The 26,333-nt window shown below is 42.4% G+C and overlaps 1 long non-coding RNA gene across 1 annotated transcript in view; it reads right to left on the reverse strand.

Annotated features, from left to right (window-relative positions):
- LOC135361622 (uncharacterized) overlaps window positions 1-23,232 on the reverse strand; it is a 37,242-nt gene extending 14,010 nt beyond the window's left edge. The window contains exons 1-6 of the long non-coding RNA XR_010405199.1: window positions 22,962-23,232; window positions 21,846-22,454; window positions 21,032-21,270; window positions 18,862-19,022; window positions 16,084-16,145; window positions 15,394-15,668 (exon numbers count right to left, since the gene is read on the reverse strand). This is a non-coding gene — a long non-coding RNA (uncharacterized LOC135361622). The remainder of the gene's footprint in view (window positions 1-15,393; window positions 15,669-16,083; window positions 16,146-18,861; window positions 19,023-21,031; window positions 21,271-21,845; window positions 22,455-22,961) is intronic.
- Window positions 23,233-26,333: the final 3,101 nt, after the last annotated feature.

Consider the following 26,333-nt stretch of genomic DNA (forward strand, 5'->3'; position numbering starts at 1 on the left):
CCTAAGGTAAACACGTCTGTGAAACCAAAATTCAGATCAAGAAGCTGATCATGCACAATGTTGTTTGCCCCCATGTTATGACATCTAAAATAGCTTCCCACTGGGGGGAAATCAAGATAATGTACTCTGCTATGAATATGACATTTATCTTAGCTTACAGTAGATCTAGTTTAAGTTTGTAGATTTCAAAGAATAGAAATAAGGACAATGGTACTCCTGGTAAGGATGGCAGGTTGAATACACACATCTTTATTTGTTCCCTCAGGAAATTCCACTGAAATGACAATAAGTGAATTTCTTAAAGGTGTAAATCTGCAGAATCAAGAGCAAAGATAAGAACGATGTTTTAGAAGCTAGAAAGTAGTAAATGACTTTTCAGGCCTGAGGAAACTAAAACCTAAACTGAGGGTAGAGGAAAGTGGATATTAGTCCATTTACAACACAGAACTGTCCTAAGTTACGAGCTACCCCTATTAGAGGGATACTAGTGAGGCTAAAATCAGTAGCCTTGGTTAAATCTGTTTAAGCCTGATGGCTTCTTAATTCCCACCCCTCACTCTGTACAGCATTTGACTCTACCTCCCTTAACTCCACCAAAGGCCAGAGCTTTATTCTCTGGAGAGGCCCAAACAGGAGTCTAAGAGGACACCAAGCATGGCTGAATACTGGGGTACCATATCAAAATCATGGAGGAATTAAGTGGAATGTATGCACACTGCTCACTGAGATGCCCAAGCTTCTTTCCTACTTGATTCCCAAAATATTAGCAGCCAGTCAAGAGATGAGAAAAGCCTTCTATGATCCAAAGGAACAGATCTTAAGAAAATGATTTTGAATGTTCCCAAGGAAACAGCACAGCTATTTGAAATAAAATCATAAAAGACAAGCCCCAGTCCGGAGACAAGTCTCCATAGGTCTTTCTTTCATTTCTGAAGATCTTGGGCAGAACCTGACAGCTTTTTTTTCTGGACTACTTTTTCAAGCCCCTGTATAGTGAAGAGTTTGGAAGGTAGAGATAATGTCTCCCTCTAGAACAGAAAGCAGGCTTGTTTGCAAACATCTCCCTCTGAAGCAAAGCTTGGGTAGGTTCACTTACAGGCCATTATAAATCATTGGGATTTCCTAAGCTGAGGAGTCCTCAGCTGTGACACAAACCTACTGCAAAAGTGAGGATCCACCTTGCTTTGCTCCACCTCGTCCCTGTGGAACTTGGGGAGCAAGGGGAACCATGGCGAGCATGAAGCTCACGCTGCTTGCTGGACTATGAGTAATAAAGTCCTTTGTCTCTGACCCAGGAATCTCCTGTCTTCTGCTAGCATCCACAAAATTGCCGCAGACTGACTTGTTAGCTTGCAAGTGGCATAAGACCCTTCATGGTTCTTGCCCTCCTCAACCACCCCCACAGATTCCAAATAACTTTGGAACCCTCCATTGCAGAACATAAGCAGATAAAGCAAAATCACAAAATTTCAAGTATATTGGCTAACAATAATAAAAACTTATTAAAAAGTAACCTGGAAAAAGCAGCCCATTGAAAAGAAGAAAACAAAGAAAAAACACATTAGTAATATCCTCAGGCAATAAGAGAAGCTATCATATTTGTGAAATAAGAACAAGATGCCATATTTTTAAAAGAAATATTAGGAAAATGAAAGAAAGTTATTACAACTTTAAATGAAACTTTAAGTAAAAAAAAAAAAAAGTTAATAAAAGAGTTTTAAAATGAAGTCAAGAAAATGTCCTGCAAAGTACAACACAGCAAGAGATGGAATACAGTAGACTCTGGGTACCGCATTACAACAGAAGCCATTAAGTCAGCCGCCCCACCTCCCAACTTCCTGCTCTCAAAGAGAATAAAGTTCCTTACTGCTTAAGCCAATCTAAGTTGAGTTTTCTTGCAGCCAGATGCATCCTGGGAAGACCTTGGGAACCAGTGTGCTTTGGAAAAGGATAAACTGGTTTGTGGTCTGTAGCAGAGGATAAAAATGGAAGCGGTGCCCTTATCAAATAAAGTCTTCTCCCCAAGCTGTTTATTTGCCACAATTTTGCTGCAAACATTGGAGATAGCAGCAGCTATGCTATTTCCCTTTAGCAAATAACTATTTGTCTCACAATGCTTCCCACTCCTGATTTTCCTGTTACATGAATATGAATATCATCTAAGGAGAATGCCTATCCTGCAAGCTTTTTAGGAAACGTGAAAGGTTGCAATGTCAAACAAACTATACCTGGGGAGAAAAGTAGGTTGTGCTGCTTTGGTGATAAAAGAAGTTTGCTTACTAGTATAACTTGCTGCCTTACACATCAGCATAGAGTAGTATCCAAAATACTGTCAAGGATCCCACAGGAAACCTTGACTAGTGCCTTAAAAGGCAATTGCATCAAAACCAGTAAAGAGAATGTGGAATTCTTCTTGACTACCTGGAAGCTAATGTCTTTCCAGAAACTGTGACTTGAAATCTTTGAATGACATTTGGCGAGACATTTGTATCCCCTTTGAGAGAAAAGGAAAGTCCATCCTTAGAATAGTCACTTTAGTAAGGAGAAGTCCATTTTTCACTTTGCTTACTTTATAGATATAAACATGATACACTTTTTCATCGAAAGCTTTAAAGTCACTATTAGAATGCAGCTGAAAACCACAAGTTCTTTTGGAAACACAGCTCCTCGGGAAAGTAAAGGATCCAGACTGACAACAGGTCATAAAATTTCAGTGCAGAGAAATGATCTGGGAGCATCTAGATCCACCGCAGGATGTATTTGAAAGCTAATTATGCTTAGACAACCTTAAAATTGAAACACAAATTCATCATCCTTTCTTTGCTATCAAAGACAGCATGGATGATGCAGATCTCGCCTCAAAAATGACCTCATTGACTTGAGTGCAAATTACATGAGGATTCCCATGCCTAAAACCACTCCAACATTTCCGCTTCTTATTCAGTCCAGGTGACAAGAGCTTTCTCACTAAAATTCACTTTTGAATAAAACTGAAGCTCATTCCTACTTTAGTTAACAAATTTGAACTATTTCAATTTTTCGAGACACTACCATTACATTTTGTACACATTCTCATAAAACAGAAAAACAGATACAACTCATTGGAATCATCATCTTTATAGCCCATTCCGGTGAAGTAATAAATTTCCAGTGTGTTCAAATAAGCTGCATTAAAATGTTTTGTGTATACGTATATTTGGAGGGAGAGGCGGTAATTTATAGCTTTATCTAGATTTTCAAAGATTTCTGCGTCCCCCAAAATGTTAAAAAGTAGAAACACTAACAACTACCATTCTATGCTATGGAGTAGTCCTTTAAGATACTATGTAATTACCATGTCAGGTTAGAGGTCATTTCTAACATGAATTTAATCCAATATCACCTTGTAAACTAGTTGTTAAGTTTTCAAATGTGATCTGACCCAAGCCCTAAAAAACTGACCAGGAAATTCCTATAAAATTGAAACTATCTTTCCAAGTTTGATGCATTAGAAGCCTACTTAAGAAACATGACAACTGAATGCAATGGGCCAGACCAGATCCTGGACCAGAAAGAGAACCTTAATGGAAAAACTGGTGAAATCCAAATAAAGCCTGGAGTTTAATTAACAATAATGTACCAATATTGGTTTCTTAGTTTGGACAAATTTACACTGGTCATATAAAGTGATAACAATGGGGTAAGTGGGTGAGGGACATACAGGAATTCTTTGTATTATCTTAGCAACTTTTCTGTAAACTGAACAATATTTCAAATAAAAAGTTGATTTTTTTTTTTTTTGCAAAAACTCTACTTGAAATTGTTAACAAGCCTCGATCACACATTCAACAAATATTTATGGAGTGCACAGGCACTGTCCTGTGTGCTGGGTACATGGTGCTGAACAAAATGTATCCATCCCTTTCCTTAGGGAGCTAAGAGACTAGCGGGCAGGAAGACCATTAAACAGTCACAGCAATCAACATAAACTGTAACTGTAGTTTGTAGTAAGTGCTGTAAAGGAAAAGTACAGAGGAGAGAGGTGCAAAGCTAGAAAGGTCTCTCTGATGCAGTGACAGTTAAGGTAAGACAGGAGGGTTGGCTAGGAGCCAGTCAGGTAGGAGCACTAGGAGTGGGGAAGAGCATGTTCATCAGCCAGGAGGAAAGGAAGAGCCAGGAGTACTTGCCACTGCGCCCAAAGCACGATCAGGGCATTCTATCAGGGAAGAGTGCTGCTATCTGAAGAAATGGACCCCGTAGGAACTTCCTTGTAGGCTGAGTTCCAAAGAGATATGGAAAGCCACCAAAAACTTTAACCAGAGGAATGATCCAGTTAATGCTTTTGAAAGATCATGATGGCTGTGGACTAAAAAGGAGCATGACAAGAAGCTCCTGTTCAAGTACTCACAATAAAAAAAAAAAAAAAATTAAGGAGAAATAAAAAGTTCTCAGCTTCAAATATATTTGTTCTAAAAAGTCCCTGGTAAATAATAATGTCATCTTAGATGTATATATTGCTTCTTTAGAACCTGCCACCATAAGTCTTGCAGGGAAGATGGTGTTCCAAAGGGGTCCCAAATCACTCGATCTGGATCGTTCCTCCAGAAGGACTATGATTCAACATAGATATGAACAAAAACACAAGATAGATACCAAAGTCATATGACTTAGAGCTTAGCAAGGTATCAGCAGCAAAAATCTGCAGCTCTTACCTCCTTAGGACTCTTAGCTTTCACAAGAGATAAAGAATTCTTAGTCTGTCTGGTTTTTAAGACCACAAAACCATTATTGACACCTCACTAGTGCCATTTTGGCATTAGCCCAGGACTAAATATATAAGATTCCAGACTGCAGAAAAGTGTAATTTTCAATGCCTGTTTAAAATATACAATGTTAAGCGTCATCTTCAGTTACTATACCTTGAGCCTGAAGGAACTGGTGTGTTGCCCTATCTGACCTAGAAAATATGTTTTCCAAACTTGATGTAAGCAGTTGCACTTCAATAAAACTCAATAAGTAGTGTGCAGTACTGGCTGGGTACTTTAAAACAGAAGTCCCTAGGGGCTTATACTCTCAACAGACACTTGGACTTCCTTAGTTTGTAGGAATATAGTATCTATAACCTCACTAAATATTATCGAGATGGGGCGCCTGGGTGGCTCAGTCATTAAGCGTCTGCCTTCAGCTCAGCTCATGATCCCAGGGTCCTGGGATCGAGCCCCGCGTGGGGCTCCCTGCTCGGCGGGAAGCCTGCTTCTCCCTCTCCCACTCCCCCTGCTTGTGTTCCCTCTCTCGCTGTGTCTCTCTCTGTCAAATAAATAAATAAAATCTTAATAAATAAATAAATAAATAAATATTATCGAGATATACTCTAAAAACAATCAGAACCAGAAGAAAGAAAAGACTGGCTCTTGATTGAAGCCTACAATTTGATATAAAAAAAAACCTTTCTTATGCAAAACTCTGTGAAGTAAATAATATTAAGTTGACTGTCCAGTCAATTGCCCCTCTTCTCTGGAAACAACATTTTCCCCTGCGGTCAAAAGGGTTACTTACACGAGAGAGTTTCTGGCAGCATGATTGTGTCACTTGACCCTGCCCCAAACGACAACAGTCAATAGAATCAAGAGTGTGCACTTGACACAGACTGGGCCAACGCGTCCCTCTCTTCGGGAATCTGGATTTAGAAGTAAGAGATTCTTGCTCAGTCTGTCTGCTCTTTTGAATAGAGGACACATAAACACCGGGACGGCTGGTAGAGGCTATTTTCAACCATTTGGACAAGGAAATTGAGAAAGCCAGCCTGCAGGAAGAGACAAGAATGGAGAACGTGTGCCAGAAAAAGAGATGAAAGGCAGAGAAAGAGGGCTTCCTGTTTTCCCTATCACACTCCAGGACCTGCTGCTAGCTTATCCCACCTTATCCCTGCCCCTCAAATCCGTGGGACACTCCCAACCTCCTTTCAATCACTTCCGTTTTTGCTAGAGCCAGCTCAAATGGAATTCTGTAACTAGAAACCAAACAAGCCCTCATGAACACTCCAGGTCTCTCCATTTTATTTAGTCTCAAATAACTGAGAGCCAGCTTGCACAAAATTTTTAAGGCAAGCTCTCTGAAAGGAGAATCTAATTCCAGCCTCTCAGAGCAGATAAATGCAACAAAATTACAAAATGCTTATCCTAAAATGTTAAGCAGAAGAGAAGCAGGGCACAAAATTGTGTGTGTATCAGAATTATGACTACACTATAGTTTATATTTGTCAAAATTCAAGAAGTGAAGCCCTATACACATTAGGAGGAAAGGAAATTAGCCAAAATAACAGCAGTTGGGTTAGGGTGACGAGATTATTTTCTGTTTTCTCTATATCCTCTGGGTCTGTAAGTAATTAAACACTTTATAACTTAAAAAAATTAACTCCAAAGATTATGTAGAAATATATAATGTGTTTATAACATAATGATGCATTTTTTAAAGTAGAACATAAAATACTCTGTTATGTTTACTGCTACATAAATAGCCCAAAAAGGAACTGTCCCTTTAAGACTCCACAAATTAAAGAAACACTGCAACTTCCAACAGACTAGTTCCAAATTAATCCTCAGCCTTCACTTCCTCTTCACCTGGTGGCGCTCCCAATCCTGTCTAACCCTACTCACCCCCATCCCATGCTACCCATCTTCAAATGGGATTCCACGCTTCCCCTCCCCCATTCCCTGGTCCCTATTCTCCCACACCCCTGGCACCCCTCTGCACTCCCTTCTACTTTGAGGTCTGCCTATCTGTATCTCCAGACACGCAGACCCATCCTGTCACTCATAGGCCCTAGATTTGTCTCCTCTCTTTTAGATCAACCCACTGGGAATAACCTCATCACAAATGACCTCCAGCCCGTTTTATTTTATTTTATTTTATTTATTTTATTTTTATTTTATTTATTTTTTTATTCATGAGAGACAAAGAGAGAGAGAGAGGAGGGGGAGAAGCAGGCTCCCAAGGAGCAGGGAGCCCGATGCGGGACTCGATCCCAGGACGCTGGGATCATGACCTGAGCCTAAGGCAGACACTTAACCATCTGAGCCACCCAGGCGCCCCCCTCCAGCCCATTTTAAACTCTCCTTAGGGGCAATCCAGGTAAGTGTTACATACTTCCCCTTTCAATCACAGCATCAAACAAGCCAGAAATGGATAAGGAATGGAAGGCAATGTCCAATAATAAAAATATACTACGAACTTGAATAATCTGTAAATTATCTTTAAACTTGCTGTAACACAACTTCCAGTAACAATTCAAAATACAACACTGGGTATGGAAGAAAAAAAAAGTGGTAAGTCACTTATTCACCAGGAAAAACTGAGCAAGGCTTTCTGATGGTGAAACCAATTCTACTGGTTTCCTCCATAATCACTAACAGCTTCCACACATTGAACTAGGCATTGTGCTAGACATTCAGGATACATTATCTTACATAATTCTCCAATGACCTGTGAAACAACTACAATTATTCCCATTTTACAAGAATAAAATTGTTGACCTGAAGAGTTACTTGTGCAAGTTTATTTTTTTTTAAATACTTATTTATTTATTAGAAAGAGACAGAGAGGGGCGCCTGGGTGACTCAGTTGGTTAGGCGACTGCCTTCAGCTCAGGTCATGATCCTGGAGTCCCGGGATCGAGTCCCGCATCGGGCTCCCTTCTCGGCAGGGAGTCTGCTTCGTCCTCTGACCCTATCCCCTCTCATATGTTCTCTCTCTCTCTCATTCTCTCTCTCTCAAATAAATAAAATCTTAAAAAAAAAAAAAAAGAGACAGAGAGAGCAGGGGGAGGAGCAGAGGGAGAGAATTTTCAAACAGACTCTCCACGGAGTGTGGAGCCCCATCCCAAGACCCCTGAGATCATGACCCAAGCCAAAACCAAGAGTCCAACTCTCAACCTACTGACACACCCAGGCGCCCCATTGTTTGCACAAGTTTAAAGGCTAAGAAGTAGCACAGCAGGATCCTGTGGTCTTTGCATTAGACCTCAAGGCCCCAAACAGGCCTTAGATAGACTTTACAAAGAAAGTAAATCTGTGAATTACTTTATACTTTATAATGTTAAACCCACGTGTTAGCTATTAGTAGTCGTAGTATTTTATAATTCAAATACCCAATTTACATGTAAATTTATATTTTGAATGAAAAATACATGCCAAAAGAAGCACTGCAGAAATGACCACGTTATCCAACATTAATAAACATACATAATGATATTCAGTATCAACATAGCCCTTATACATTACAGTTAAAAACTATGTTACAAAGACTTCTCAATACTACGTATCAATGGTAATTATTTATGACTGTTTACAAAACACTACCTATCACATACAAAGAAGCATAAAGCTTATTATCAGGCTAAAACAGAATGTGAACTGGGAGAAATATTTATTGCATTCATGTCACTAATAAGAGACAATTTTATAACTTACTCCATTAGAGTGGAGTAACATTACAATTTTATAACATTACATCAGTTAGAGTGCGTAAATGTTATATATTATGCCATGAAGACCAATGGCAACCATTTCAAAAGAGGGTGGGGGAAGGACCACATTGTATCTCTTATCATTCTAGTAACTTGTACTACTGTGTATTAAAAAAGAAAAAAAAAAAAGCCTTTCCCTCCATTCAAGCACAGAAAACGAGCTGAAGTAAAGAAGAAGGACGAAAATGCAGAAGTTATAACCACAAAGGTAAAGCGATCACAAAATACCATTTGGGGTATTTTCATTCTCTGAACAGGCACATCTATTCATAGCTGGTGTATTTTTTCGGTCCCTCCAATTGCTACTATCAGGTACTTTCTTTTTCTGTGTGAAAATAATTAACTCTCCCATTTCTTCAAAGGAAACTATAATCATTCTATAATCATTCATGCATTAGTGCAATAAACCTTATTGAACATCCAGAATGTACCAGACACTTTACCTAAGAGGAAAATAAATAAATAAAGTCAGTCCCTACCCTCCCCAAGCTCTGTGGGTGAGACAGCCTTGTGTAAAGTAAACAGCCGAAAATAGTGTGCTAAATGCTGGAGCAGAGGTGAATACACAGTATGATGGGCGCACAGAGGGAGGATTAACCCAGCCTGGAGCAATCAGGAAGCTTTACAGAGGACAGCACGTTTAAACTCAGCCTTTAAAGATAAATAGGAGCTTTCCAAAGAGTGATGAAGGAAACATAGGGAGAGGAAGCCATCTGGCCAGAGTGTAAAAAGGCACTGAGGAGAAGAAGAGCATGGAGACAATAATGTTATCAAATACAATGAGCTCCTTGATGAGACTATGCCCAGGGTTTGTGAAGGACATGTCAGCTATGAAATTAAAAAACAAACAAACAACAAACTGGGCTAAAGATCCAACAACTTAAGTAGATTAAGGTGCTTGAATATATGGAAGACTGTGAATACATTACATTTATTAAAAATAGAGAGACCAATGAGAGAAATGTTCAGTATGAAATAAAAAGAATTTGCACATGTCTATGGATATAAAAAAAGACTGAAAGGATAGTGTTAACCAAAATGTTAATACTAATCACCTCTGGGTGATGGAATTATGAGTAATTTTGTTTTAATCTCTCTTTGCTTCTCTGCCTTCCAGATTTTCTGCATTAAGCATGCTTTACTTTGGCAATTAGTGGGGAAAATGTGTGCTAAAATAGAACAATGTAAGCTGGGCTCAGATTGTGGCATGCTAAGGAGTCTGGACTTTATGCCACAGAAAAGGAAGATTTATTCCAGGCATTTGATTAGGGATGGGAGATGAACCGATTTGCATTTTAGGGAACTAGAGGTTGTTAAGGTGTGCATACTGGATTAGAAGGGTTTGAGGCTGGAGGAAAGATGTACACAGGGAAGGTCGTGGAGCCAGTTCCTGGCAGGTTTAAGACTAGAATCAATCTCCAAACCACGAGGGCTTAATTCACTACATATCAACATACTGCCTCCTTATGCAAACACAAAAAAGAAGGCTCACCCCAAAAATATCAAATATCAGTAAAACATAAATTGACTTGACTTAATGGAAATAACATCTTACAGCATATAGCTCTCTCTCTCTGACCACCACATCTTGTCTTCCAGCTAACTTCCGCTACCCTTTGATCCCACCGAGATTGCAATCCACTGATCCTTACCACCTCTTTATTCGCTGCCTTTAACCTTGATTTCCTCTCCTCTCCTTACCAGTTTTAAATGCTATGGTCAGTCATTACGGTAATACCTGCCTTGCATGCCTTCACTACCCTCTTGCCCCTATTATTTTATTATACCCATTGGATAATGTGCAACTCTGGTTAAATCCTTCTCTTCACTTGCTCCATGTCTTCATTGTATCAGTGAATACAACAACCTACTGACTGGTCTCACTTTATATTTGTGGCCAGAAACTTGAAGTGGGCCCCGTAAGGCAGCCAGACAACCTTACTGCACTTCCCCAGTCTGTTCACTCTCCCCATTTAACTATTCACACCTTCTCTCTCCTCCAACCACTACCACCCCTCCCCCACCCTCACTCTCAGTTGATTGCTTGCTTCCTCTTTGGAGAAAACTAAAGCAACAAAAGAGAACCTCAACTGACCCCCACCATCTTGGTTACCCACCTTCCAGAACCTGCACCCACATCTTCTGCCCTACATCCATGAAATGTCCTTTCTGTTGTACAGTAGATTCCATACCTTATCTCTCCAACATCACTGATTATTCTTTCTCTATTGAATCATTCTCAAGTGCATGCAAACATGCTGTTATTTCTTCCAATTAAAAAAAAAACTTCTTAACCCTACTATCCCCATTTCCTCTGCTCCCCTTTGCACAAAAAAAAAAAAAAAAAAACCCTTGAAGAACTATCTCTACTCACAGTTCCAAGTCCTCTCTCTAATTTTCTCTTATACACATTTGAGTACTTTTATCCTACCTTACCTGCTCTTGCCAAGGTTCTAATCAAGGTCACCAAAGATCCCCAGTTGCCAAATTCAGTGGTCAGTCACCAGTCTTTATTTTACTTAACTTTTCAGCCGCATGGGACTCAGCTGATCCCTTCCCCTTGAAACTCTTCACTGGCTTCCAGGGTATCACATGCTCCTGGTTTTCCTCCCACCTCCCTGACCTCCTTCTTGGTCTCCCATAGTGGTTTCTCTTCTCCTCAGCCTCTTAATGTCTGAGAGCCCCAGGGTTCAGTCCTTGTTCCTCTTTTCTTCTCTACATAAATTCATTCCTTGGAGATTTCATCAGTCTTGGGCTTCAAATACCATCCAAATGCTGAAAAATCCCTAATTTATATCTCCAATCAGGTATTTCCTCTGAATTCCAGGCTTACCCTTCATCTCCAATTACATTCAACATTTCCAAAATATTATCCTTATCCCCTGCCCCCCTAAAGCCTCTCTACCTTGAAGCCTTCCACACTTCAGCTATTGGCAACTCAAAGTCAGTCAAACCAGAAAGGACAGGATCATTTTTTGCTCCTCTCCCCCGCCCCCCCTCTCTCGTAGGTGCCATATCCAATCCATCAGGAATCCCACATGGCTCTAATTTCAGGTATCTGTAGAATCTGACCACCTCTTCCCACCTGCACTGTTAACCACTCTGATGCCCAGCACCATGCTCTCACCCAGGTTATAGCAATAACATACTAACTAGTCTCTCTGCTTCCACCCCTGCCTGAATAGAGCAGCCAAACTGATCCTTTTGAAAGTCAAGTCACATCACTCCTTTGTCAACACGCCACAAAGGCTCCCCAGCCAAAGGACTTATGATGGCCTATAAGGCCCTACTTTACCTGAGCCCTGCACCCACAGTGACCTCACCTCCAACCACTCTCCCAGCTGTTCACCCCCCTTCAGCCACACAGACCTCAATGCTTTTTCTCTAGCATGCCAGACACGTTCCACCTCAGAGCCTTGCATTGGCTGTTTCCTCTGCCTGGAACATCTTCCAGATGTCCACATGTCTAACTTCTTCACATACCTCAAGGCTTTGCCTACTTGTGACCTCCTCAGTGAAGCCTCAGCTGACTTAAAAATTGCCACAATTTCTACCCAATTGCCACGATTTAAAATTGCCACAATCTCTACCCCCACCTCAGAATCTGTCATTCTTTTTACCCTGTTGTGATATTTTTTAAAAGCACCAATCACCTTGAAATAAACTACATTACTTATTTGTTTGTTTGTTCATATTATTGCCTGTCTCCACCCACTGAAACTTCAGCTCTAAAAAGGAAAACATTTTTGTCTATTTTGTTCACGGATGTATTCCTGGCACATAGGAGGTGCTCACTTAACACTTGTTGAATGGATGAATCTATTTCCCCTACCAGGCAGTAAGTAACTCGAAGCTAGACAAATGCTTCAATCATTTCTGTACCTTGATAATTATCCTGATAATATCATATATAGTATAAATTATATATTATATGTGTAATACACATATACACACATTTCTTTTTTTGTATCAGGCTAATAGAATTTCTTCCGGGCAAGGTACTCCTCTTCCTGATTGCCAGGGATGGCAGCCCTATACATTAACAGGAGGCTGATCGCTGATGCATTTTCTCAGAGGTGAGTCCCCACCTACCTCTAAAAAGGTAAATGGCATAGGTATACAGAGATCATCCTTCAGGTTTCACACATGACCAGTCAGAAAATGGGAAAGTCATCTTGTCTTCACATTAGTATACATTCCTCCCCATAGCCTTTTCCTAAATATATCCCTCCAGACTTTCCCCAAGCTGTTGCTCATTCCTGGTAACAGCTAAATCAATTGACCATATTGTACTGGTTTGCTTCAATGTGTGTGTTTACTAGTTGAAGCCTGCATTAAGGGCAGGATTATTTCATGGTGCTCGGCTGCCTGGCTCTCTTCCGGCTCTCTCCTCTCCTAGTCTCTCTTTGTGCAAAATGGCAAGCTCTTTCCACCTCTGAAAGCACGAACATCCTGAAAGTTCTTTGACGATCATGTAATTCTCTGTGCTTGTGAGATGCTGTCTTCACCGAGCTCTGTGGCCTGAAGTCAGGTAAGTGCCCATCACAAATAACTATGCCAACTGTATCTCCATCCCTTTCAGCTTCAGTTACTGTCTCAGCCAATGCCCTTCCCTCTTTTTGTCCTATTATTCTGCAAATGATACATGAGCAGTTATTTGAATGAGTCCGAAAAGATAATATGAACACGATTTTATCTAAAATGTCACTTTTCCAGGATTCCATTTGGTTTGTTCTTTATTAACCGAAGTTCCGTTGCTATAAAAATTACAATAATAAACTACTCTGAGTCTTGTAATTTCACAGCTTCTCCATTCTCTAAGCAACCAAAAATCCCATCGTTCCTAATTAAAATATTCAAAGGTGAAATCCAAGTAATCTCCACATGGAATACTAGTGCTTCCACAGAGGTTTCTAGGGTTAAAAAAGAAACCCTTTGCCAATTGGGGAAAAAAAGAAGTTTCTGAGTCTGTAGTACAAAGACTTCAAACTGCATTCCACAGTGTGTTATTTTCTTTCCAGAAAATTCTAACACTATATAATTACTTTTGTATGGAAAATGAATAATGTAAGCTTCTAAAAACAGCTAGACAGAAACCATCCAAATCAGACAGGCCTTTCCTGAAACCAAATGAAATATTAAATGAGAAAATATCTCTATGAGAACAAAGCTCTTAGATTATTATTAAATAGAGATGGAGCATAGTGGGGGAGAAAGTTCCATGGGAAAAAAAAAAAGTGTTTTCTCGTCTACGTGTCAGGGTTTGTCTGCTTCAGAGAAACTGTAACATTGCTCGGACCCCAAAATGTCACAGAAAAATACCAATCAAGAAACGCATCTAGGCTCTTGCAAGGTTTCCGGTTAAAAATAACAGCAAAAAATATCAATTAAGCTCCATCTATTGCGACAGAAATGCACTGATACAGGAAAAGCGAAATCCCACCTGCCTGGGAATTAAGCCGCAACTCGTCCCCCAATACGGAGAAAAACGAGCTTCGCTCCGGTCGCTGGCTGAACTAATTCCAGCAAAGAGAGCCAGTGGGTTTGTGTGTTGGGGGAGGGGGACAGAGTAGAGCGCGCCTCACCGCCCTCCCCCCGAAACTGCTCCAGAAACGTGAAAGCATCCGCGCCACCCGCCCTCGCTTGGCCGGGAGAAAGCCGGTGCGGAACGGAGAAGCCTCCTCGGGCTCAGAAGTAGACGCGACGTGCGGCTGGCAGCGCGGGCGCCTGGCCCTGTCGCGTCTCCCCCTTCCACCTGCCCCAACCCCAGTCGTAGGCACGGGTCTCTGAGGACCTGAGCAGTTCTTTCTCGGCCCAGGGCGGAGGACCTCGCAAAGACATTTTATTTTAGCAGGAGTAATTCCCGCGCTGGCAACGTCTCGACAGCCCGAGTGAACAAGCCCAGGCGGCCTGCGCCGGGACCCACGTCTGGCTCGGCCGCCCCCGGGCCGGCCCCACCCCCGCGCCCCCGGCCCGCGGCCGGGCACCCCGCAGGGGCTTGGGGTGGGGGTGGGGGCTGGAGGGTGGAGTGCAGCACCTAGGGCTGACTTTCCGCTAAGTAAACAGCCCCGGCAGCCTCCCCCGGTCGTAGATAAGCCAGAGGTGAGCCGGCCGACGGCGGTCGGAACGCTCACCGGGTCCCCCGCCCCGCGCTGCCCACCCCGAGGCTGCGCCTGTTAACAAACTCCTGGGCGCAAATGGCTCGGCCCCCGTTCTGTTTCGTGGTTCAGCACCGAGGACAACGGACATACTTTTCGCCCCAGCGGCCCCACCGCCGGGAGGGTAGCGTTAGCGGCACAGGCAGGGCTGCAGGTGTCCGGACGGCGCGCCCTCCCGCCTCCCACCCGCTCCGGCGCCCAGGAGCAAGGCAGCCCCGCGGCGTCTTACTTTTCTGGCTGGAGTAACCCGGATAATAGCCATAGTAGCCAGTGATCCGCAGGATGCGGTCCTCGATGGTAGCCACCCCGTTGGGGGCCGCCTTGACATCCATAGAGAGCGCGGGGCGGCGGCCCCGGGCGCGGCGGGGCGGAGAGCGCAGCGCGGGGCCCGGGAGCTGGTGCAGGTGTTGCCGCCGCCGCCGCCAGTGCTGATGCTGCAGCTCGTGCTCCCGCGCCCGGGCTCTGACTCCACCGCCCGGCGCAGCACCGGCTCCGCATCACAGCGGCGGCGGCGGCGGCGGCGGCGGAGCGGCCCCCACTCGGGCCGCCTCTCCGTCAGCCTGGCAGCTCTCCCGCCCGCCGCCCGGCGCGCCGCTGCCCGAACAGCGCCCCCTCACCTCCGACGCCCACCGCGGCCGGGGCGGGTGTGGGCGCCCCACCTGGCCGCAGACTCTCCTTGTCAACCCTTCTGCGCCCCTTCCCAGAGGACTTGACATTCCCCCCCAGCCCCACCTGCCAGAAGGGATGCTCGGTCCAGGGGCGTGGGAGGAGACGAGGTGAGATGGTGGCAGGGGCTCGGGGAGGAGGGGTGGAGATGGAAGAGACCCAAGCGGAACCAAGTGTTAATGTGAGAGGTGCACACTGTCACTCGGGGAGATGATACATCGGGGGCGCCGCGGGGTCTTGGTCCACGCTTGGCGTTTACACCACCTGGGGCCAGCAGACATGCAAGCGTTCCTAGGAGTTAATCAGTTCCCGAAACTTGCCTAGACGACAGGGAGTCTTTTCTTAAGAAATGAAAAGAAAAAAAAAAAAAAAAAATGAGGCCTCAGCAGGTGGTACGTGCAGTGAGTATCGAGGTATTGTGGACACAAAGACTTTAAAAGATGAAGCTCTGGAGTCTGACAGGCCCGGGTCCCGACCCTCAGCCCCCTGCGAAAACATCAAAGGTTTGGGAGACTCAGCTGCAGCACAGCATGTTTGTTTTGCCAATTTCAAATGCCCTTAGGAGAAATGATTTTCTCCTTTATTGCCAAAAACATCAGGGGGGAAGCCCTTCAAACTGTCAATATCTGGACGGATGAAAGTTTTAGCTACAGTCTAGAGACTTTCCACCTGAGTCTAGAAAGTCCCTGAAGCTCTGTGTTCAGAGTGAACACCCTCCCCTCAGGTGTGACTCTTCTGTTTTGCCAAGATACTCACCGGGTTACAATCAGTGAGCCTCGGGGATGATTCTTCCATTCGTAGTTTGTAGTCACAGCCTCCTGAAAAATAATTTTCAAAATTTCATCTCAGAAACTAGAGTGTGGGGGGATGGGAGGATGGGGGTCGGGGGTCAGTTCATCAGCTTAGAGGTCAATAGGTCCACCTTAACCCCAGACCCAGTTGAAGATGTCCCTGCCAGATTTCACATTTCTAAAACTTAGGTGGGGGGGGGGGGCGTTGGCAAATTGACTTCAGAGCCCCCTCAGAAACCTCCAAAGAACCTATCACACAGCATTCTGCCTTCAAGCATTTTCCACATTGTACTTGCGTCTTTAAGAGGGAAGAAATGTTGCAAACTTTTTAAAAGATGAATGAGATTTAAGCATATGAAAATGCAGTATTAAATTTCACAATGTGTTAAGGGTTTTCATCCAGACACAAAGCCTAGCACAGAATCCTGCGAGTGGAGTGTATCTGAAGTGATTATGGCTGGGAGGAGGGTTCATAAAGAAACCAATTTCCTCCCACACCTGCTTTCTGGGCATGGAAACATGGAAGGATGGAAGGAACTAAAAGGTCAAAATGAACTTAAAGGAAAAAGCAACTCTGGTGCAGTGGTGAGGAGCCAAACATTTAAAGCAAAAATGGAAGGACTATGCCTTACACTCTGCTGCCCACCCCCACCTGGAAAGTGATCTTCAGCACACTTTTGTTACTTTTATTCTTTTTCTTTTTCTTTCTGTGGCAAACATTAAAATGCATGCATTGTACATGGTAAAATGGGTTGATCACATTACTTTAAGACATTCCTTTAAAGTTTCTATAAAATGAATTTGCCTGTATTATATCATATGTGTTTAATAACATCAGTCCATAGCATATTAATATATAAATGATTCAAAGAAACTACTCAAGCAAAAGCCTTTTAATGTAATATGAATATGCACAGACTTTAAGAACAAGTGTTTTTGTCCTATTAATGCTTATAACTTATTTTACCATAATGTATTTAAGTTCTAAATTACACTTATCATTTAAGTTGGTGCCTTCTTCCTAGTTTTGCTTTGTTTCCAGAAATTTCCAGAGTAGTGGTTAGAATTATACTTAACTGAATCTCATCATTCGTACAAACAGCAAATTCAGCATAAATTTAAATAATGTAAACATTATACCCACAAGAGTCTGTTTCCTAAAAGAAATTATTTTTAAAATCTCAGACTGACCTGGAAATTAATTTTTTAAATAGCAGAACATTTACAAATGCCTCTGTAATCATCTGTAATAGGGTAACTAAAACAGTAAATGCAAACACATGCCACCAACTTGGACACACTTTTTTTTTTTAATGGAGCTGAAATTTTACAATTATAGATTGATCAACAATGAAAAGTAAATTTCTGCTACTGATAAGCACTCTTTGTTGCACATGATAACAGTTTTTTAGCCTTTCAAATGCCACTTTGCAGATCGTTAAAATTTTATAGAGATTATTTTGAAGGGAAGAGAATTCTTAAAAACATTTTTATATGTTTGCCTGCTCAGCCTACCAGTTTTCATAAACCCCAATACAAAAATTCAAATTTACAAAATGTGAAATATCAGTGTGCCCCAAATCTATTCTGAAAAAAATCGGAAAGGTACAATTAAGCCAAAGACTAAAGGTAATTGTTTGATTCAAAAAATGGTTCCTCATAGTAGCCAGTTTACATAGCCAATTTCCCTATTAAATTAAGTAGTAAATCAGTTTTCCGGGTAGACCATAACTCAATTTAGAAAAATTTGGTTTGTGTGCAGGAATATTTTTAATGCAGTAGCACAGGGCATCTGTCTGTGATTCCAAGTGAGTTTTAATATCTGGACCATATTTATTTTGATCATCTGACCGAGTCACATTAGGTATTTATACTAATTGAGTATATAAAACTTGACCATTTGTGTTGTAAAAAAAAAAAAAAAAAAAAGCCATATCATTTGTAAAATAGTTTATGTGATAGTCACTTATAACTTTGTGTCTAATGCTAAAATAAGTATACCAAGTAATAACATTAAAAACTATGATCACTGAACATAAATTCTATTCTAAGATATATTCTGTCATAAAATCATTTTAAAATACTACATCATCCTTTAAACTTTGGAAGAGTTAGTAAAATAAAATCCATGGAATCTAGTCTTCTTTACTATGATTAGAAGCTGGAGGCCAGAAAATCTGGGTTTTAGTCCTCTTCCCATGGCAGGAACAAGTCACTTCATCTTTTGACCACCTATTCGGAATTACCAATAAAGGATGCTGAAAGAAGGGAATCTACTATAGTGTACCCACCTCCTTGAGCTAAGAGTAACTTAGCTGTTTGGAGAGCCAAGAATGGTTTAAGTTTTAATACCCAAGGGCCAATGTTGCCTTGTATAATCATCAGCACTATTTACAGATTTGACCCCAGGTAGTTTGCACAGTGTTTGTGTTTAAAAGCATCTGGCATCTAGCCAACCAGGTGATAAGCACTAGCATCTGGAAAGAAAAAAATGTAGTCTTCATATTCCATTTTCAGGATAGCTGTTTTGAGCATTTAACCACTCAGTATCTGTCTAAGAAATCAGGGCAGAGTCCACTCTTCATTGACCTCTGGTACTAGGTTCCATCACAGGACTATTTCTGAAGCTTAATTCCTTGGAAATGCACTGAAATCCTTTGGAGATAGTTTGAAGTAATTTCAACAAATACACTCAAATTTTAGAATATATGACGTGTGTGTATCACTCCCTCTTTTTTCTTACCTCATCCCTCAGCCGTATAGTACAGCGGTTTAGAGCATGGACTTTGAATCCAGACTGCCAGGCGTCAAATCTGGTCTCACCATTTTCTAGCTGTGTGACTTTGAGCGAGTCTCTTAAACTCTATGACTCAATTTTCTCATCTGCAAAATAGGACTATCGTGCTGTTAAAAAGAAAACGACAGGCCCAAAATGGTGTCACTTAAGCTAAGTCACCAGATCTGGACTTAATACCTAACCGAACTGCAGTTTCAACTTCTCCCAGAAATGTAGTCTTAACTCTTCTTCAGTCAGGAATTTTCTGATCAACATCAATGAGGATTCTGTCACATGGGTCCCCTCCATCCCCGAAAGGAAGATGAGGTAAGCCACCTAATGAGACTCCCTGCCCTTACCCCAAGGGAAGGTGACCTTGCCTGAAACAATGCTTTCTTTTCCTTTGCTAATAACTTCGTGCCTTACTCTCCTTCCTATAAAAACCTTCCCATTTTGTAGAACTCTTGGGAGCTCCCTTCTACATGCTAGATGCTGCTTAATAGAACCAATTAGGTCTTTAAAATTTACTTGGTTGAATTTTGTTTTTTAATCGTATCTACCTCGTGGACTTATTGTGAAGATTAAATGATTTTATATTCATAAAGACCTTATAACAGTGGTTGGCATAGAAAAGCATCATAAATGATAGCTACCATTATTATTTTGTTTTATGGACACGTAGAACACTTTGAGCTTCAGTTTTCTCATCCATAAAATGGGCCCAAACTCTCTACTTAATAGTGTTGCTGTAAAGGGTAAGTGAGATAACATATGAAAATATCTTACCAAGGGGGCGCACGGGTGACTCAGTCGGTTAAGCTTCCGACTCTTGATTTCAGCTCAGGTCATGATCTCAGGATCATTGTCTTGAGCCCCGAGTCTAGCTCCCCACTGGGTGTGGAACCTGCTTAAGATTCTCTCCCTCTCCCTCTGCTCCTCCCTGCTCATACTCTCTCTAAATAAATGAGTAAGTAAGGAAAGAGAGAGAGGAAGGAAGGAAGGAAGAGAAAGAAAGAAGGAAAGGAAGAAAGAAAGAGAGAAGAAAGAAAAACTTAAAAAAAAAAAAATCTTACCAAGGTATGGTACATAGTAGGTGCAAAATAAATATCAATGTCCTTCTCCTAACCCTACCTTGCCCTGTCCATTATCTATTACTAAAGTTAATTCACTTGAACATTTCATTCACATTATTAGGAGTATCTGTATCAGTTGCTGTTAGGAGTCTCCTTGAATCCCTTCAACCATGACAACTATCACGTGAGGCAGATCTTGGCATCACATTGGCAGACCAATGGAATAGGTGGGCTGCATAATTTGAGTGCTTTGCAGAAAATGTAGATGCTCTGGGTCAGCAGTTCTTCCTGTCCTTTGAGAAGGCAGGAGGACCCAGAGAATATATGCTTAGGGCTGATAATGGCACAAAGGTTGGTGGTCCCAGGCATGGGAGGGACTCTGGTTCTGCTTGATGGTCGTGCCCCAGGGAAGCGGAATGGCCCCAGAGAGATCACAGGGTGGTGCCCTGAGAGAAGGCTGGGCCTTTAGCCCTGGTCTTCCCAGCCTCTGTAGAGATTCTGGTGCCTCCAAGCTTAGACCAAGGGCAGCAGAGCTGCCAGCCCCAGAGCTGTGGAATGTGGGCTTGGCCAGTGTACATCTCAGCAGAGACGAGAGGACTGAAGACAAGCGTGTCTCCCTGATGCTTGAGCTTAGCCAAAGATCGCCCCGACTGCATAACCCTGCAGCAGGGAAGCCCCAATAACACGGAGACTGCATCTTCCACTATTCTTATTGGCTAATAAAGATTTACTTAACCTTTTTAAAAAAAAAATTATTTATTTGAGAGAGAGAATGAGAGGGGACACAGGGTCAGAGGGAGAAGCAGGCTCCCCACGGGACTCGATCCTAGGACTCCGGGATCATGACCTGAGCTGAAAGCAGACGTTTAACCGACTGAGCCACCCAGGCACCCAAAGATTTACTTAACCTTTTTAAATAGATGCGTTGCTGGTTATACGTTCAAACCTGCTACACAGTCATTTTACAAATAAGACTTTAATTTCAACATCTAAAAACGCCAGGCATGCCACTGCCTCAAACATACTGCATATTATTTATCTCACAAGGCTTTCTGTAACATTACCTGCTAAAAATGTCAGACCTGCTGTGGGAGTCGTTGGCACTATTTGTCAAATATCCCTGGTTCGCCTTTATTTTAGGCCTACCACAGCATTGGCTTTCTGCCCCCTTGTGGTTGTACGGGGGCCCCGTGGCTGATTCTAGTGAATGGAGCGAGCTGGTACAAATCACCCAGCTCTCTCTTTCCTCTGGCATGGTGACCATAAACATTCAAGATGACTTTGACCCATAAAAGTCAAGTTACTAAAAAATTAAAATAAAAAAAGTTTGAGTTCCTTCTCAAAACACTGTACTTCATTTTCAAATCTTTTCTTCATCCTTTGTTTTCCAAGGGCATACTGTGCATGTTTATATGTTCACCAGTTTCTGAAACAATTATCAATAAACAATAGTGAAGACAAAAGAGTAGGAAAGAAGCAGTATGAATGGTATGGGAAATCAGAGAACAGAACATTTAAAACTCATTAGAATGTTATCAACAAGGCAAAGAGAGTCCAGAATATCTATATATTCAATACATCCCTATCTTGAGTAACTATTGCCGAAAGCAATCTCAGGAATGACTTTGCCTTTGGCTTCCAAACTATTCGTTTGCAAGCAATATGTTCACAAGGTTTTATTTCATCCGTATTTTCAGTGGCAGTGATAGCCAACAATAAACTTGCTCCTCGAATACACCAAGATAAGGCAGACCATCAGTCCTGAAGTGGACATTTGCCTTTTATTTTTCCGGCTACCAGGCTGATGTCAGAGGAGCCCCTCGATTACCAGAAAGAGTACACCTCTCAAGAGAAAAACTAAAAGGTTGTAGCAAATACCTTTCATGCTTTAATTCATCTGCTCTTGCTTCACCTTTGCAGTGGCCAGCTCTCTGTGGATTCCCATCAACTTCACACGGACGCAGCCCGGCAGCTCCCCACCTCCTGCCCCAGGGCTTCCCTGTTGATGCTGAGACATGAAAGTGCATCCACCTGGAGCAAATCCACGTGCCTCCTGCAAGTGCAGGGAACATATGCAACGCGGGGCAGACGTGTGATAGAGGGAGCACGAGCTGGGTGACGGGATTCTCCATTCTGCTCCATATGGGCTGCACAGAGAGGTGGGGACTTCTGCAGCCTCGCGCCCACAAGATAGAGCAGTCAGGTCAGTCAGTCTTGATGCCAAAGGATGGTCAGCTCAGTAACATGCTTATATACTGTTAGGAAAAATATTAAGATATTCAAAATTCAAAAAATGACTGTTAGAGTAATAGAACTAAGAGTATTTTCTCAGGACGCCTGGTGGCTCAGTCAGTTAAGTGTCTGCCTTTGGCTCAGGTCATGATCCCAGGGTCCTGGGATCGAGTTCTGCGTCGGGCTCCCTGCTCGGCAGGGAGTCTGCTTCTCCCTCCGCCTGCCGTTCCCCCTGCTTGTGCGCTCTCTCTCTCTCTGTCAAAAGAATAAATAAAATCTTTAAAAAAAAAAAAAGAGTATTTTCTCATTTCCTAACTTTCTAATAGATGGCTTTCCTGCTCTTAAAATAAATACACATACACACACCCACACCCACACCCCCCCCCCCACACACACACAACCAACCCTAAAACCCGCTCTAGCTCTATTCTGCAGTGTTTGCTACATGCACTGTGCAGGAGAGTGCCACCTGCCTCCACATTAATCTCCTCAGTAATCACAATTATCTCCTTTCTGGTGAATGTGATGAAGTCCGACTAAAGGTCTCTAATTCTTCTGGCTCTTCATGTTCTCATAAATAATAAAACAGGGCTCCATGACAACGAGTACATGAAAAGTTTGTACCACCTCAAAGCAGTCCTAAACTCTTCAGATTTTTAAGCTAACAAAGTACTGTGGGCACACAGTTATCTGGGCTTAAGTGACGCGTTACAATCACTTGGTTCCATGGAGTAAGACCATCTATGCTTGGATGGTACTTACAAATGCTTCCTCATCTGACCAGTGCTGCTCCTCCTTCAGCTGTTTCCAAAGATGTTTCTCCTCTGGGAAGCCTGCTCTGAGCACTTCCCTTCCTGGAGGGCCCAGGCATTTGCCCCACCAGAGCTTTTCCCACACCGTGTGGTCTTTCCCACACTCCACACTTCAGTTCCTCAAAGGCAAGGATGCCATTTTGTTCATCACAGTGTGGCCAGAGCTTCTCAGAGTGCCTGGCACACACCAGACAATCAAAACATGTTCAGAACTGAAAAATATATTGTAATCAAGAAAATCTTTCGTTAGGATCTTTCTGGAAGAAAGGGCAAGGCCCACACACTCCCTCAGGAAAGGTTGACTTGTTTCAAGACCAGAAATGGAACAACTTAACCAGTGCCAAGTTTATAAATGAGGAAACTAAAGCTAGAGAGCCTAGGCCAATGGTCCAAAGCCTCCCAGTGAGTTGGCGACAGCCCTCATTCTCAGTGCATCATCTTTCCTTGACACGGCACAATGCCACCTTCTCCTGTATGACTTTATGACAGTGCCCACCGTCCCCGCCCTCACCTCACCCTTCCAATCAGATCATACACTCGTCCTCCTCTTCCTTCTATCTTCCCCTAGTTAAACCCTGGACTCAGCAGACAGAGGAATGCCCATCAAGGGCTATTAAATGAAACTGAAACCTAAGATGTCTATTTTCCAGAGTCTTCTGTGAATTATGTTTCTGGTATGATCAGTACCTGGTTTCTTACACAATTTGCCGTCCAGTCAAATTAGAATATTACCCCTTCTCTTTGGGGTCCTAGGGGTGGGGTTAGATAAATGGTTTGTGTTGTCTTTAGATATGAATAGGATTATATATTATCTTATTAGGGAGTTGATATTTTTAAAATTCACTGCCATAAATAACATGGGTTCATTTTGACAAACCTTTTGGGGATCATAATTAATTAGGAGGTTTGAATCTCCTTTATGTGTAATCTACTACAATGTTCAGAAGGCTTGTTTACTTGTTTCTTCATTGATTTAGGTTAAAAAAAGTCATCAGCTGAGCATACAGAAGGTGTTGAGGGCAGGTTACTCGTCTTCCTTTCCCTTTAACACCCTTCCTTCCTTCTACTCTGCTTCTACAGACCACTCGCACATGCATGCCACCGCAGTAATGCCAAAATTGCACTCCTACTATTTAGCTTTTACTGCCCACCAAATAACCCCAAACCTTAGTGGCTTAAAATAACAACAACTTATTACTTCTCACCACCCATTGGTCAGCTGGGTATTTCTACTGATCTGTCCAGGCTTCTCTGATCTCAGCTGGGCTCACTTATGCATCTGTGGTCAGCAGGTGGGTCAGCCACAGACTGAATAGCGTAGGATGGCCTCTCGCACATGTCTAGTCAATGGGGAGACAGGCATGAGCGGGCCACGTATCTCATCATCCAACAGGCTAATCCAGGCTTGCTCAAGATAGCAGTAAAGTCCCAGGAGCAAGAGTCAAGTTTGCACGGCCTCTAGAGGCCCCGACTGAGAACTTGCACAATATTGCTTCTGCCATATTCTGTGGGCCAAAGCAAGTTATAAGGCTAGCCCAGATTCAAGAGGTGGAGAAACTGATTTTGCCTCTGGATGGGATTGCGGCAAAAAACAAGTGTGGCCATTTTTGGATTCTACTACATCCACCAATGTAAATCAATGCCAGTGTTGCAAAGCATATTGATCAGAGACTTGATGAGAATGTCCTTTCTGCAGAATGTGTCCTTTAATAGAATTCCTTGATTCCAGATCAGATCAGCAAAGCAATCTTCCACTCATCGTTAACAAAGCAATGCGGAATTGACTTCATTAAGCAAAATCTGGAATTAAAGTTTACCTGCGATGATAAGATTTTGTCTGAATAGGAACTGCAGCCTTCTGCATGGCATGTAACGCCAAGCCTTCTGACCTAAAAATGGGGAGCCAGAAGTCGGACACCCACATAGGCTGGGTCGGCATAATGGTGGTACAGTCAGACACAGGACAGAGAAACACAGGGAGTTTGACACAGCAGCGCTCTTCCTACAACCAAGGCAGAAAGTGGGGACCTGAAAAGTTAAAGCATTCACTGTGCTTACCCCTGTAGAGGCCTTTATCCCACTATATAGCAAAGATCGGATTAACTTCCCTCCCCCACTAGATTCCTGGTTTCTTTGGGACATGAATAAATCTTTTAAATCCATATTTCTGCATGTAATACAGAGCCTGACTGTTGAAGGAAAGGAGAGAGAGAGTTATTTCTGTACTCAGAAAAAGACTAACCCGATATAACCACATTTATATTTTTAAATGAATCTTTGCAAATACTCAGAAATTCTCCCATATGAAAAATTATAGAAGTACTGGTGAAGATAAGTGACTCCTTACAAAAACAGAAATGCTACTATTCAGCTTAAATCAGAAGGAAGAAGTTGGTGATATTCAAATTATAATCCAGAGGAAAGAAGATGGAGAAATGCATGTTTTTGCTTTATAAGTCAAGAGAAACCCTTAGACTTTCAAAAACTTGAATCTAAATTTTCAACTCACAATTAAATACTTAAAAGTATATATGCAGGGCACCTGGGTGGCTCAATCGGTTGAGCATCCAACTCTTGGTCTCAGTTCAGATCTTGATCTCAGGGTCATGAGTTCAAGCCTCAAGTTGGGCTCCACACTGGGCATGGAGCCTCCTTTTAAAAAAAGTATAGGGGCGCCTGGGTGACTCAGTCGTTAAGCGTCTGCCTTCAGCTCAGGTCATGGTCCCAGGGTCCTGTGATCGAGACCCGCATTGGGCTCCCTGCTCTGAGGGAAGCCTGCTTCTCCCTTTCCCATTCCCCCTGCTTGTGTTCCCTATCTCGCTGTGTCTCTCTCTGTCAAATAAATAAAAAATATTTTTTAAAAAAAAAAGTATATATATAATATTAACTTTCTTTTTTAAAAAAATATTTATTTATTTATTTATTTATTTGAGAGAGAGAGAGAATGCGTGCACACAGCGGGAGGGGCAGAGGGAGGGGAGAGAGAATCTCAAGCAGACTCCCCACTGACCAAGGAGCCTCAGGTGGGGCTTCATCTCATGACCCAGAGATCATGGCCTGAGCCAAAATCAAGAGACGGACGCTTAACCTACTGAGCCACCCGGCGCCCCGCAATATTAACTTTCTAACTGTTCTGTGGCGCAAAGATGTAAGAAGTTTTCTTCATGTTATTATAATTATTTATAGTCAGTCTCGTTCCAAAAAGGAATTGAAGTGGCTTGTAAAGATACTACATTTTGAGATTTAATACAATAATAACAAGCACGTAAGGAACTGGGAAGAAAGTAAAATTAAAAATAGAAACCCGAAAATGAAGCCAGAA

Source organism: Mirounga angustirostris, unplaced genomic scaffold, assembly GCF_029215605.1.
Source record: "Mirounga angustirostris isolate CCGP_5_RB_7025 unplaced genomic scaffold, mMirAng1.0.hap1 SCAF_9, whole genome shotgun sequence".
NCBI classification, from domain to species: domain Eukaryota; kingdom Metazoa; phylum Chordata; class Mammalia; order Carnivora; family Phocidae; genus Mirounga; species Mirounga angustirostris.